Here is a 16,263-nt window from a genome sequence, read left to right as displayed (position 1 = left end):
TCCAATACTGGTCCAATGCCATGCTTAAATATTCTTTGCCAATTAGATATTTTTTACCTTTATCATTAGATGTGTCTATAGCTTTGAGGCTGCTATTGTAGTTAAGAGTGTTTACATATTTTGCCTCATCTTTATTCAGCAACTGTGATGAGTCTATGTGTAGCTTAAGGAATGCTTTCAAGACCTCCCCACACCCTGTTCTGATTACTTCTGAGTGCAGTCTAGTGCAGGTGCATACTCTTCCCAAGCTCAATAATTGAAGTGATCCCAAGATCTTGGATGTCTTTTTTCTGGGCTCTGTGTTTTAAAGTTCTAGCTGCTCTGCCACTTTTATTGTATTATGGAGTTACCACGTTTTTATAAAATGTGCTCTACCAAGATCTCCATTGTTTCTGACAAAGTTCTTTGGCAGGAAGTTCCCCATGAATGATTCTAAATAAAGTCAGTCCCCTCAGACTTGTATAGGTCTTGGCTTATGGCCCACCTTTCACTTTTGACAGAACCTCTAGTCACTGTACTAGAGCTAGGGGTGGGGAACTGCTTTTCCCGATGATGGTAGCTTATGGTCTTCCTGGCTTGCCCCTTCGGAAATGGAATATTTGCCCTAGGAGTGAGATAAAATGAGGATGATTGGGGCCCCAGCATTCTTGGCCTGCAGGGCCTAGAGTTAAGCTTCCACCCTGTGTGAGTGAGGGGGTTGACAAGTGAAGGGAGATTGGTCCTCTCTTTCTCACCTAGAATAGAGACTCTGCAACATGGGATTAAAGTGAGGTGAGAAACACTGAGATCCTGCTCTCCCAGTGGTGAGGTCTGATTCTGTATCCCCAGAAGGCAGATGCGGGAAGAACGAGCTTTATTTTTGGCCACTGTTGTCCAGAGTACAGTACCACAGTTGAGATGGTGGGGAGCACATCATGACTCACATGCCACAGACTCACTGTTCTTACTGAGATCTAGTAGACTTCCTTGAAAGCATGTTTCTCTTTACTGTATACCCTTAGGACAATTTTAACAATTTTTACGATTAATTCTCACCATAAAATTGTTTTACTGAGGAAAGGTTTGCTGAGCTCCTTACCCTACCACCCTTGCAGTTTTAACTCCTCTTGAATCCATTAGCTTTATCATAATGTAGGAATAATGACATTTTACTCAGAGTATTTTTAAGAATTAAATTAAATCATATATGGTCAATATTAGCAATAATTTGCATATAATGCTCAGAAAAAATATCATTTGCTCTCTCTAGGCTATAAAGTTGGCTACAGTGGTTAACTTATGGATGTTATACGTTCAGTGAACAAAGATCTGTTGCAGAATTTATATATGTATATTACATATAATTCACAAGTCAACATATCATTCGTTTGTATATGTATATATTATATATATTGCATTAGGTTATTCTTGCATTACTATAAATATCTGAGACTGGATAATTTATAAAGAAAAGAGGTTTAATTGGCTCACAGTTCTAGAGACTGTACAGGCAGCATGGTGCTGGCATCTGCCTGTCTTCTAGAGTGGCCTCAGGAAACTCACAGTCATTGTGGAAGGTGAAGGGAAAGCACATACATCACATAGCCAGAGCAGGAACAAGAGAGAGGGGCAGAGGAGGTGCTGCACACTTTCCACAGCCAGATCTCATGGGAACTCTCACAAGAACAGCACCAAGGGGATGGTGCTAAACTATTCATGAAGGATTCACTCCCATGGTCCAATCACCTCTTACCTGGCTCCACCTCCAACACTGGAGATTACAATTCGACACGAGACTTGGGCAGGGACACAGATCCAAACCATATGATACAGCTATGTATATAATCAAAACTAGGAAGCAGTGGTACAGTTTGTTTTTAGAACCCACGTAACCTTTTCTTTCCTCCTCTCATGGATCCTAAAGAGTCAAATCAATAGGCGCTCTCTCTATATATCTATATATACTTTTTTCCTCCATATATATATTTTTTAACTCAACATACAAATGGAGAAAAACATTGGAAGGAACCAATGCCTATTTAATATTGCTGAGGATATTAATGCCTTTAATGATTGTAAATTTAGATCTGATTGAGTTAATTTGGATTTTCCTACAATTTTACAATCATCTAGTACAAGGGTTCTGTCCTTGTTCTTGACACAACTAACAAAATTCAAATCATGGAATGTTGTTTCTGAGAATGAGCCCACTGAGCTTTCTTTGCTTAACTCCTTTATCATCTGCCTCCTAAATGGAGTCTTTGATGTTCAATAAAACAATCTTATTGAATTTTGCTTTGCATCTTTTATGTATAAAATTTGTTTGAAAAATATGACAATAGTGATTTTTAAAAATATTTGATACCTTCTTACAAATACATCTCAAATGATTGGAGCTGGGTCTTTTATATGTCTCAGTGTGCCATCTAAGTATCAACATTGTATGTGGATGTAAAGTATCAACATAGCATAGCTTTCTGGTAAAAAGAGAAAAATTCCCAACTGAACACCATCCAATTATACCGGTACCAACAAGTCATCCAAAAACAAGGCCAAAATCCTTGTATCTATCACTGATTACATGAATCTGTTCTCATAGTATTACAGCAGAAAGTCTGGTCAAGAATAGAAGAAATGACACAGAAACAAGAAAATAAACATTGATAAGGTTTTGGTTAGAGGAAGCAAAATACCAATATACAAGATGAAATTATCCTTACAGGCACAGATATTTTCACATCATTCTGTCAGAAAAATAAGAGCACATGCTTCAGCTGAGTCTTTGGAGGATCCAGAGAGAAATATTGATGCAAAGAACAAACCACGTATACATAATACTCCTTCAAAACTGATGCAGATCATGTTTAAACACCAATGGGTAAAAATGTCATGTCATTCATATGAAGCTCTTATATTTTTTGCATTGTACTTTTTTGTGAGCCTTGTCATGTTCTCAAATAAGGTAGCCTTTTCAGGAAGACCAGATATAGTTTGCATAGCAACAAGAGCTAATGTTGCCAAACTCACTTGAAAGTTGATGTGGAAGTGAAGAACAGGTGTGCCTGTTCCTTTACTCCAAAAATAAAGACAAATAATGCTTCTAGCTTGTCAGCATTTAAAGTTGACTAGAAGAATTGTTTTATTCTTCATATATAAAGAGACATGTAATTGATAGTTACATACACATATGGTTAAAGTCACATATATATGATACTGTTTAATATTTATGATGTTGCTTTAGATACATGATATACATATATAATATATATGATATATGTGATGAGAAGACAGTTACTTAAGAAAGCACTCAGATGGTATTGTATTGCTTATAATACAATGCTTGAGGTAATGGATATCCCATTTACCCTGATATGATTATTACACATTGCATGCCTGTATCAAAATATCTAATGTAATCCATAAATATATACACCTACTATGTACACACAAAAATTAGAAAGAAAACACTCAGAAAATTATGTTCAGGTTATTTTTAATGATGGATTCTTTTCTTCTTCCCACTGATCATACTTAAAAATTAGAGCAATTAGGTTAGAAGGATAGCAAAACTAAGAAACTATGGAAAATATTAACTGGAAAGAAAACTAAAGACAAAACTAGACACAGATTTTTAAGTGTGTTTTACATCTTGAACAAGTTCTTTTAATTTACAAACGAAAGTGACTCAGGACAACTTACAGCAATATAGTTTAAATTTAACATTTAATATTTGTGGATACTCATATGTGTAGCATCTGTTGTGTTTGTGGTCTGCATGTGTCTGAATTTTGTGTTATGAATATGTGTGAGTGTATGTTTTATGTGATGTGTGTGAGTGTGAGAGTGTGCATTAAATTTTTTTTTTAAATTTTTTTCCAGGAATGTCTCCTGAGCATGCACTGATGTTTTATGAGATGGGTGTCAGTATGTACAGTGATTCTAAGGGGTCACCTACCATCCTGCTATATGAACCAAATGGGCTTCACTGGGAAGGCAGTGCCACAGCCATGATCCCCTTACCATGGAGGGGGCCCCATGGAGGACTGAAATTCTCTTTTCCCATAAGATCTTCAGAGTAACTATAGGGCTTTGAGTTTGGAACCAAGTGAATAAAATTAAACAGCTTCTTACAGATGACTTGAGAAATGAATCTCCACTTTGTTTCCTTAGCTTTGCACAGCTGTTATGGAAGAAGGTATTTCTTAGGAAGAAAGTGGCTGTTCATTACAAAACAACCTATCTAGACAGCTCTGGGTACCTGGAAAAACAGTCTCAATGGAAGCAAGTTTCCTAGTTTTAGTGACTTTTTCTGCTGGTGGCTACATTCACCGAAAGTGAATGTAATATTTGCTCTTGTTTAACTTTGGCTACAGGACACTAAGGAGTTCCTTTTTATCAACACTGAAATTAACTGTCTCTCCAGGAAGAGAGAAACCAAGTTACTCATGATTTGGTCATGTCAACTTTTTTGACTTTCTGGCCAGGTTCTGCGCATGTTAAATTTTCAGTCTCAGACTGGGACCAGCAGATTTTCTCCCCCAGGCCCCTAGGGCTGTGCTTGATAATGACTCTGCCATTTGTCTCATGCTTCCCAGAGATAGGAGCATTTTTCCCCCCACGGTTCCATGCTATTTACAAAGCACAGGTATTATGATTTATTTCCTTCTTCAATATTTATCAATATTAATGAGTATCGTGTGCAGTTATTGGATGAGGCACTTACTTAAGTGGAAAGAGATTAAAAGTGGTGCTGTTATTTGGTATCAAGGTGGTTTAGGCCTTGAGGAGAAAGCTACCTGCTTCGATTAGCCTAATGAGACAACTTAATGAGAAAGTGATCTGCTTCAGCTATATTCTTATCAATACAAACAAATGGCATAGTTAGCATATTTAGCTATATTCTTATCAATACAAAGAAATGGGATAGTTGAGACATTTGTATGTAGCCATTTTCAGTATACATATACATTTATTTTGCTTTAAGTTCTGGGATACATGTGCTGAATGTGCAGGTTTGTTACATGGGTATACATATGCCATGGTGGTTTGCTGCACCTGTCAACTCGTCATCTGTGTTTTAAGCTCTGCATCCATTAGGCATTTGTCCTCATGCTCTGCCTCCCCTGGCCCACCCCCCCTACCCCCGACAGTCCCTGGGTGTGTGATGTTCCCCTCTCTGTGTCTATGTGTTCTCATTGTTCAGCTCCCACTTATGAGTGAGAACCGGCAGTGTTTGGTTTTCTGTTCCTGTGTTAGTTTGTTCAGTATACATTTTTATTATTAAAATTAGTTGTATTGTGAAAATAAATACTTACAATGAATTAAATACTATAAAAGTACATTGTCCAATCTGGTAGCCAGTAGTCACATGTCACTACTGAGCACTTGAAATGTGGCTGGTCCACACTGATTGACTATAAACTACACGATGAAGTTAATCATTTTATATTGATTACACAGATAATTTTGATGTAAATTAAACAACATACATTTAAGTTAAATTTCACCTGTTTCTTTTTTAAAATGCAACTACTAAAAATTTAGAATCACATGTGGTTCTCACATTTTGATCTGTATTGAAATGGTTTAGAAGGATGCAATAAATAAAATCAATAAAATTAAAAAGTGTAAACATAAAAAGTTCTATTTTATCATCTCCTCCCAACCCCAATGCCTCCCCTGAGAACTGAGATTTCTTCTGCATTTAAAACTCCCCACACATATGTACATAAACTATGAAATATATATAAAGCTTTGCAATTTGCCTTTTACTTTTAAAAATATATAATGGAGGTTTTTTCATAAAATCTACTTTTTCAAATTTGCTCTTTTCATTTACATGTGTAAGGAAACCAGCAGGCCTGAGGAAGAGTGCATTTAGTGCCTTGGGGGCATCTTCCCAGATGGCCCTGGCAGTGGATCCTGCACTGTGTCTACTGCTGTACTCCCAGGGGTTTCAGTCACCTAGCCTGGTCCCACATTTAACTTCCCGTTCACAGCCTAAGGCACCCAGCTCCTCCATCACCTTTCCTTCCAGAGCAGCCTCCTCTATGAGGCCCCCGAGAATCTCAGGCTGTGTGTGGAGGACTCAGGTTATTGGTGAATCCTTCTACACTGCCTCTGAGAACAAGCCCAGAAAGCTTTTGTATTTAAGGTCTCTACCAGGCCAGATACAGTGGCTCATGCCCATAATCTCTGCACTTTGGGAGACTGAGGTCAGAGGGTCACTGGAGCTCAGCAGTTTGAGACCAGCCTGAGCAATATAAAGAAACCCTGTATCTACAAAAAATAAAATAAAATAAAATAGCCGGGCATGGTAGCATGCACCTGTAGACCCAGCTACTCAGGACATTGAAGTGGGACGATTGCTTGAGCCAGGGAAGTCGAGGCTGCAGCGAGCTGTGATTGTGCCACTGCCCTCCAGCCTAGGCAACAGAGACCCTCTATTAAAAAAATAAATAAAATAAAATAAAAAATAAAAGTGTAACTCTCAGTGCCCCTGGAGTAACAAAGTTTAAGTAACCTTAGGAGAGAAGCCACTGGAAGAGTGGTTCCAAGTGTCAAAAATATAGTCAATTACTACATCAGTTAATCATATAAATGCCTCCCTATTAAGGGAATTTGTATCTAAATATTTAATGAGACTGCTAAAAAGAGACTTTAAGCTCTGAAGCATCAGATGGAAATGAGGATAATATGAAAGGGTTTTACTGAAAATTACCAAAAATAGCAGGATGCTTGGTTGCCAGTATTTTAGAGCCAGATTAGCGCTGCCAAGGCAGGAAGATTGGATGATTCCTCTTTGAGGAATTAGGTATTGTTTTTTTAACATGTAAGGAGAGGGTCTACTTAAAGTCAAGAATAGGCTACCCTGTGAGCCCTGAGGAGTGAATAACCTACCACACATCCTTGATGTTTAATTCAGGATTGAACACGTCAAATCGTAAGGTGATTCCAGGGTGATGCTCAATTTTGATAATTGAAAAATCAGGGTTCCTTAAAAAGATAAGCAACCTCATTTTATGACAACACTACTTTTGTTATAGGCTTGTCCTCTCGGGAAGTTTCCTATCAAGGAACTCTTCTTCCTTGCCTCTGACAGCAGTGGAGACTGAAGCCCGTGCTTGTCCAACTCCCATTGTCTAATCAAATGCAGGTTTTTCCTTTGGATTAACCACATTGAGAGTGTTTGCTTTGGTCCCCAAGGCAAATATTCAAGGACATTAAGTAATAAAACTTAATATAGGAACAATTAAAATATGGAATTTATGAAATATTAGAAACCAAGTTGAATGTTTGTTGTCACAAATGTTAATAAAAAGTTAATTGTGCCCTTTAGCAATTAATTTATGCACAATTATCTCAAACTGTTACTGGGCCTTCTGAACTAATTATAATTATATCGAGGTATTAAAAGAAAATGCCCAAGTATCTACAAAATAGCTTCATAAAAATCTGTGTGCTTAGCTTGATGTGGAAGCCCTTAGCTAAGTAAGTATTATTAAATGAGTTAAGACTATACCCCAATTACTCTATAGGAGTTGATTATTTAAAATTAGTATGCTGTGGTTGGGTACATTTAAAGAGCTTTAAAAGCAGCGCAAAGCATTCTAAACAATTATTGCCTATTGTACCTTTTATTTAAGCACAAACTCAGTCTTGTATGTTATAGCTCCTATGTTCTGTTTAATAGATGCTAAATTAATGCACTGGAATAATGTAGAAATAGGCAGTACTATCTTCATAGCTGCATTTTTTTAGGCTTCAAAGTTAAAAAATAAAAATTACGCAGCGGTTTTTCAATTGGATTCATTATAATACTATATTATTCATGGAGAAGCTATCAGGTGTCATGTATTTTACACATAACAAAGGACAACTCTTGGCTCTTACATCATGCTAGGCTCTGTTCCAAGCACCACTATATATACATATGTATAGAGCCTATTTTAGTAGTAGTTCCATTTGCCTTATTCTCTCTCTCCCTGTTCCCCTTCCTTTCTCTTTCAATCTCTCTCTTCATGCACACACATGCTTTATTTTCCGAGTCATGTGGCCATTTATAGAGCAAGTTGCAGCTATGGCACCCTTTTATCTGTGAGTACTTCAGTATGCGCTTCCTAAGTTCAAACATATGCTGTTAAATAAACACATTTATTAAAGGAGGAAATTTAATGTTGATGTAATATAATTTAGTTCTCAGTCTATAATCAAATTTCACCAGTTTCCAACAAAATGTCCTCTATGACTATTTTTGTTCTCAGCCTAGCATCTAATTCAGGCTCTTGCTTTCCATTTAGTTGGCATGTCTATTATCTTTCAAATCTGCAACAATTGCTCAGCTGTTCTTTTTCATGACTTTGAAATTTGGAGGTTTAACAGGCCAGTTATTTAAATGTGTTTGATGTTTTCCTCATGATGGGATTCATGTTATGCATTCTAGGCAGAACACCACAGCAGTGATGCTGTGTTTTTTCTCAGTGGATTCTATGAGCAGGGAATGATGTCAATTTGCTTCATTACTGGTGATGTTAACTTTGACCATCTAGTTAAGGTGGTATCCACCAGATATCTCCATAATATAGCTACTCTTTTCTGTAATTAATAAACATTTTGAGACTATGAAAATACCCCATTCCTCAAATACTTAGATAAATAAACATAATGTGTTAGCAAACTAGGACAATTTTGTGAAATAGATGATATGTGATAATTAATTGATGGAGAAAGCAAACTTACTCAAAGCTAATATTTAAGATATCTATGTACAAATAAACATGCATAATGCATTATAACAATATACAGCAGTGTTACATGCAAATATAAGCCATTTTCCAATTCATTTACGAATTTTGGCAAGTCAGGATTGTACAATTTAATTACATTTTTAGCCTTCAGATGGGCTAAGAAAATTAAGACCAGGAAAAACAGACAGAGGGAGGAGAACAGTTTTCTCCTCAGAGTCTAAATCTAACAAATCTAAGAGAAGGAATAACCAGCGTCCCTTAGTTTTAAATCCTTCTATCTTCTGCTAGATTATTTTTATTGGTTTGTGTGTTTGTATATTTAAATTAAGTTATAGAAAAAAATATTTCCCATCATATTCTGCTTTTTAAACGGTCATGCAGTGTCTAGACAAATAATATAATCAGGTCACTTTTAGAACATAAAGGGATATTAAAGATAATTTCATCAACCTTATTTTAGAGACAAGAAAAGTTGAAACCGAGATAAATTTGAGTAAGTTAGTTGCAGAGTACTAGGAACTCAATTCTGATTCTTGACTCCTCCATCTGATGTATTAACCATGAGATAACCTTACTTCTTGAAGACATGCTGCTTTATTACAACTGAGGATTTAAAAAACAAAAAACTGGGTGAATTTATAGTGGTGTTTGAGTATTCCTTCAAGTACATACTTTAAATAGTATGTGTCCTTGCCTCTCTACTGTAATAGCTTCTCTACTGGGACTAAAGGGGCACAGGTGAGACTTTGTGACAGATTCTTAATGCCACTATTAATTACATTATTAATTACATTAATTACATAATTAATTCCCTTTCTATAGTGTATTGTCTGATGCTGGGGAAATATATACTCTTGACTGCCCACTCCTTTTAATGAAAAACTGTATCCCCTGAACCCATCATATAAAATCCTAATGAATTTCTCCAAATAGATGTCGATCACCTCAACTTCTAATGTTATCTTCACTTTATGAAAATCTCTAATGCAATCTGGATTATTTAAAAAATATCATTTGGCTACAGAGCTTAATAATCCTTTTAGAGCCCAAGGTACTTGAGTCTCCTTAGGTCTCAACGGTACACACTTTCTCCTTGGAATTGTACCAGAAAATCCATTTAAAATCAATATTTTATTAGAAGCAACATTACTCTCATAATTTGCCTTACACCCAATTTGTTTGGAAAATTGAGAGCCCATAAGAGAGGATCTGTTTGTACTTTATATGTCTTCTACTTTTCCAGTTGGATGAGACTTTTATAAATGCATGAGCACTGCTACCAATAAGGATTTCTCATTTTGACTATTTTGTCAAAGTTGTCACACATAATTTTTATTTTGAGTTGAGCTTTAGATTTCCGTATACTTTTCCCCTCTTTGGCCCCACTGGCTTAATGTTTTAAACTCTATAGTTATGATAATATATCTTCAAGTCCCATTTCTAAATCCATCAATAACATAATCCAATTCTGCAGAAGAAATTATTAGTCAATGCCTGTATATTAATCATTCAAAAGCAATAAAAATAAAATTGAGGGCAGAACACTAGTTGCCTTGAAGTATTGAATCAGCAAACTCCTATGAGAGATTTATCATCAGGATTTACAATTATTTTCCCTGATGAAATTGGGCTTTGTCTGTTAGAATTAAAGTGAAGATCACCTTTCCTGAGTCCTGTAACCATAAAAATACAGTCTTGAAGAGAATATTTGGAACAGGAACCACCTATATTTAGTATGATTTCTTTGTGCACCTTTTCCATTGGTCAATAAGATAGAACCTATTTCTTATAAATACAGTGATTGCATAGATATTAATTTATCTGAGTTTATTTCAGCCGGGGATTTTCTGATGAATGAATACACACCTTAATTAAAATAATCAATGAATTGAATAAAACTGTCTATAAACAGATGTCAAAGACTAATGATACATCACTGTACATCCTACTGTACAGAATTTCAAATAAACATTTAATATCCAAAATATACCTTCTTCTGATATACAATGTCAAATTTATAAATTACAAGTGCAGGGTCAAAATTCTTTAATTGCAAGCAATAGAAACCAAACGAGGCACAGATCAGGTGACACACACAGGAAGGCAAATTCTTATTTAAATAGCTGCTCCAAGGCAGATGGTTTCGGCTTTAGGAGCATTGAGATCCAGAAGTGCCTTCATCTTTTACTGTGCATCACTGAGCTCTGCTTTTGCGTTCTTGCTTCCATTCTTGGAATTTTTCTCTGTGATAATGAGTCCCACCATCCAGGCTCATGTTTTCATTGATTCCAGAGAGTATATGGAGAGGCACTGTCTCCTAGAATCTGTCAAAAATCTCATGAATGTTCCATTTGGTCCTGTTTGGTCACATGCTCCCCCATTAGGCTAATCACGGTAGACTCAAAGGAGACATAGCACAATGACTTATATCTGGGTCAGAGGCCATGCTTTTGCCAGGAGACAGAAAAAGCATTGTGATTGACATTACCACCTGAATTACATGGGATAATGAATGGGCGGCTGTGCAGTTGAAAAAGGAGTACTGGGCAGAATATAATGTCCAGTAAGGTAATACTACCTTCCATATGTAACCTTTATTTTTTAAAAGAGCTGTGTAATAGTTACTACCTTGTCTGCTATTGACATTCTCAATTCTAAACAATGCATCATTTGAATGAGCCTCCCCTTGCTCAAGCAACTTGAGTGAGGCTCTTTCTCATAATTGGGCAGACCATCTAGAACTACTAGAGGGAGGTTCTTCTTTGTACTTACATAGACTGCCCAGAACAACAGGGACCTCTCTTCCATAGAGCAGTGCTGCTCAATTGTACAATCTCTACTTTCTATTTCTTTAGAGTCCCTGTTTTCAGGGTATATAAATGTGGGGAATAATAGATTTTATCCATTATCTTTTATACTCAAATCAAATTCGATAGTCAAAAGCTCAGGAATGACTGATTTAAGCTCATATTTTTTCCTTTCCCTTACTGTCCTTCTGGGCAGTTTCTATAGCTCTCTAATTTAAACAAATATGAATGCCCATATGAAATCAACCAAAAAAGGTATTCTGGTTACCCTGACCACAAGAGCACTGGAATACAACTTAGGGAATCTGGATTTCTTTTCTAGGCCTATTTATTAGGAGAAAAGCTTTAGTAAGTTTTTAATAAACTCTAAGAATCTGATTTCACATCTGTGAAATGAAGAGTATATTTTATTAATATGCCTTGAGCACCTAGTATATCCCAGGCACATGGTAGAGGTGGAATACAGCCACAGGGGGGAGAAAGAGGCCTGTGCTCTGATGCAGGTTTCATTCTAGCACGATGGAGTCCAGAAATGAACAGTTAAATAAATAAGCAAATAAGGTAATTTCAGTGATAAGTGCTGTGAAGAAACTGAAAGAGAGTAAAAGTGATAATAACTGGTGAGGGACTATTGAAAACTATTTAACTGGAATTGTGAGAGAGGTCTCTTTCCTTCTTTTACTCTCTTTTATTTTTGTTTTGTTTTCGATACAGTGTCTCACTGCATAGCTCAGGCTAGAATGCAATGGTACGATCATGGCTCACTGCAGTCTCAACCCCGTGGGCTCACGCAATCCTCTTACCTCAGCCTCCTGAGTAGCTGAGACTACAGGCACACACCACCATGCCCACTTAATTTTTTTATTTTTATTTTTTGTAGTGACGGGGTCTCACTATGCTGCCCAGGCTACTCTTGAACTTCTGAGCTCAAGTAATCCTCCTGTCTTGGTCTTCCAAAGTGCTGGGATTACAGGCATAAGCCACTGTGTCTGCCTGAGAGAAGCCTCTTTATATTTGAGCTGAGACTTTAATGATGAAATTAAGCTGGTCATGTGCAAAGGTGCTAAGTTGGGAAGAAGCTGGGCTAATTTAAGGACTATTAAGAAGGCCCATGTGTTTAAACCATGATGAATGATGGGGAGAACTGAAGAGTAGAACTGAGTTCTGGGAAGCTGACAGCGGCCATCGTGGGATGAAAATTCATTGTATAGTTTCAGGTTGATAGTTTCAGGGATGGTATGATCCAATATACGGTGTTTTTGTTTTTGTTTTTTTGAGACGGAGTCTCACTCTGTCACCCAGGCTGGAGTGCAGTGGCGCTATCTCGGTTCACTGCAAGCTCTGCCTCCTGGGTTCATGCCATTCCCCGGCCTCAGCCTCCTGGGTAGCTGGGACTACAGGCGCCCGCCACCACGGCCGGCTTTTAAATTTTTTTTTATTTTTAGTAGAGACGGGGTTTCACAGTGTTAGCTAGGATGGTCTCGATCTGACCTCGTGATCCGCCCACCTCGGCCTCCCAAAGTGCTGGGATTACAGGCGTGAGCCACCGTGCATGGCTCAATACATGCTTTTAAAACAACTTTAGCAATTGCTTCTCTGCAGGGGTTGGCCAGGGAGAAATGGTGAGTTCAGTCAATGGGTTGTGGTAACTGCTAATCAGGGTAAGATGTGTCGGTAGCTTGAAACAGCTTTAGAATAAAGATGGTGATAAGTGGTTATATTTAGATGTTATTATTTCCAGGGTTTTGTTCCTGAGCACCTGGGTATATGATGGTTATATTAAATTATAGCAGGAAGACTGGAGGATGAGCAATTGGGGCTGGGCCTTCTTGATATAAGATACCATAATTACATGACTGACTTTGAATTTATAATGAGCCTTGGGCAAATAAAGGTAGAATTACCTCTGCTCTGTCTCTCCCTGATCATTCAGGAAACAATAAAGTAGAACAAACATTCAAGAGCTCAACGCTTTTCAACACTCGAGCCCAATAGTATGGTAGATTTTTGACAACAAATATGCAAATGTCAGATATCTTTTTTGGTTTGCTGCCAGATTTTTTTTACACCCTTCTATAATTTCTTCTGTTTCTAAATTTGTAGGCAGACATGAATTTGACAGTTGCTATAGAGATGGGAAAATTATAAGATATGATGAACTTCTCAGCGACTAGATTTATCTTTGAAATGCATTTTCTCTACATTCTTGCCTCCTAATTAATTACAACTTTGAACATTTAGGTAGCAGATAAATTGACAGAAAGCTTTTCCCCCTCTGGCTGAAATGATCATAATATAATGAATAGTTCTTCAAATCATGCATCCCCAAACTGTGATAAGTAGAAGTGTGCTTTTCACAGCAAAAAAGGCAAAGTACTTCAAAATACCCTCGACAGTATTGAGATTGTAACAGTTGTATGATCCTGACGAAGATAACTAATAGTAAAGATTTCTGTTGGGTAGAAAACATATAGAAGTATCTTTAAAAAGTTAATAGAATTCAGTGTTCAAGGTAGCTTATAACTGATAACCTTAAACAATGTTTACTTGCATGCTGTTGTTTGCCATTAGGTTTTTATAACCAGAAAATTCAGGTATGGGTGAGAAAGGGGGAGAAGAGTTCTCTGAACTATTCAAATGTGTAAGTACACGTATCATTATGTACCTCCCCTTTCCTATATATCTGTTAACATCTAGGTTCCAGAAAGGAACACATGAAAGAGAGTGTTGGGGGATGATTAGCAAAGAGGAAAACAGACCCTGCCACTCAATTTCTTCCCCTTTGAGAATTTATTCTGCAGAACAAAATAGGATCAAGGTTTCCAGGGACTGTAAGCAATACCTTGGCAACAAGGTGGACTCTGCACTGTGAATCCAAATAATGTCAATTGCAACACCAAATTAAGGCAGTGGGACTGGGCTGAGATTGATGACACACCAGCATTGCTGGATGTTACCCGTTTCTGTACTGTGAGTCTAAGGAGCGCAAAACCGTCTCACACCAATTTCATTCCCATGTCCTGGCTTGCTGTTCAAGCAAGACATGTTTGCATGGGTTTGACATTCTAAATTTATTTTTTGAAGTATTTCTTTGTGTCCTTTGTCCTATTTTCTATCTTTTTAAAAATTTGAGAACCCTTTATAATTTCAGAATATTAATCATTTGTGTAGCGTAAGTTATAAATATCTTTCCTGGCTTTGCACACATTATGTAATTTTATGGTCTTTTAAATATATAGATAATTTAGTCTGTATGAAGTCAAAACACACTCTTCTCCTTCATGGACATATTTAGGGACTTATTTAGGAAGCCTACCACCAATCCAAGATTCTAAAAGTATTTACCTGATTTCTGTCTAGGCCAGTTTTTTTCTTTTTTTGTAGCATAATAACTATTGTTATTTTATCATTCCATGATTGACTGTAATGCAAGGTGAGAAATAAAATTCAAATTTAATAATTGTTAAAAAATTATTAACCTGGTAATTTTTGAAACAATTGGTCAAGAGCTGCAGTGGGACCTGTGAACATTGTCTGCCAGGTAAAGGCATGTATCCTGGTCCATGGGCCTGCCCATGCACTAAAGCTTTCCTGGGAGAAGGATATCACCTTGTGCAGGAGTGCCAAAATCGTGGTCAAGTTCTTCTCATTTGGCATCAACAGCATTTTATTTCAGCATGGCATATATCCATCTGGAACATTTACTCCAGTGTGGAAATATGGGCTCACCTTGCTTGTAACCACTAATCTTGAGCTCATGAAACACCTAAATAACATGGTGGAACAACTAAAGCATTGGCTATACAAACGTTCAGGTCAGAAACTGATTGGAGTCATCTCAACAATTGAAAGTGATGAGGTCCTTCAAAGATGGCAGTTTGACCCTAAGAGTGATAAGACTGCAAAAGATCATCTTGGGCCCAGAGAATAGTCACAGAAAACTATCCAGGATGAAATCTGTTTAGTAATCAGATCACAGCTACAGTGACATTTTTGCCACTGTTGGAAGTCTGTTCTTTTGATCTACTGATTTATAGAGATTTGGTTGTACTTGAAAAATGGGAAGAGGAATGACCTTTTTCTTTTGATCTACTGATTTATACAAAGATTTGGTTGTACCTGAAAAAATGGGAAGAGGAGTGACCAATTCTGAGGAAGTCTGTCTTTCTGCATTTACTACCTAGTCCACAAAGTAAATAGCATGGTGGCTTACAAAGTTCCTGTCAATGAGTGAGGATGAGATGAAGAAAATAATATATCTGTAATTTTCAAATGATTTTCCTGAAACCAACTCAACCATAGTTGATGTCTTATTTCACTGGTTAATTTTTAGATGGGAAAAACCAACATTGTACTTAACTAAACTGTGTGTAATTGTTCTGTTCTTTGGTACTTGTTTGACCTACCTTGGAGTTAATGTAATGAATTGATTGCACATTGTTGAAAAAGAACCGGTAGATTTTTGTCAGCATTGTAATGTTACTTCCTTTGCTGACGGTAACTGTGGATGAAAAAACTTTTGCTATAAAGCTAAACGTTTTCGTAAATCAGACATTTTTACTAAGTAGCTTTACTCCGTACAGGTAGAGCAATATATAAATATAAAATACAACAGAAGTCTGAATACTCAGAATCTTTGCTTAGATCCTAAAACTAATAATTCACAAGCTGTGAAATGTTCTGGGTAGGTAATTTTGTCATTTATTTCATTGTATAGTTTCCATGTTGAA

General features: G+C 36.9%; 1 pseudogene; it reads left to right on the top strand.

The window, feature by feature from the left end:
• The first annotated feature begins 835 nt into the window (after positions 1-835).
• LOC100974078 (mitotic spindle assembly checkpoint protein MAD2A-like) lies at positions 836-15,767 on the top strand (annotated as a pseudogene).
• Positions 15,768-16,263: the final 496 nt, after the last annotated feature.

Source organism: Pan paniscus, chromosome 18 (genome assembly GCF_029289425.2).
Source record: "Pan paniscus chromosome 18, NHGRI_mPanPan1-v2.0_pri, whole genome shotgun sequence".
Taxonomy (NCBI): domain Eukaryota; kingdom Metazoa; phylum Chordata; class Mammalia; order Primates; family Hominidae; genus Pan; species Pan paniscus.
This window is presented reverse-complemented; position numbering and strand designations above follow the sequence as displayed.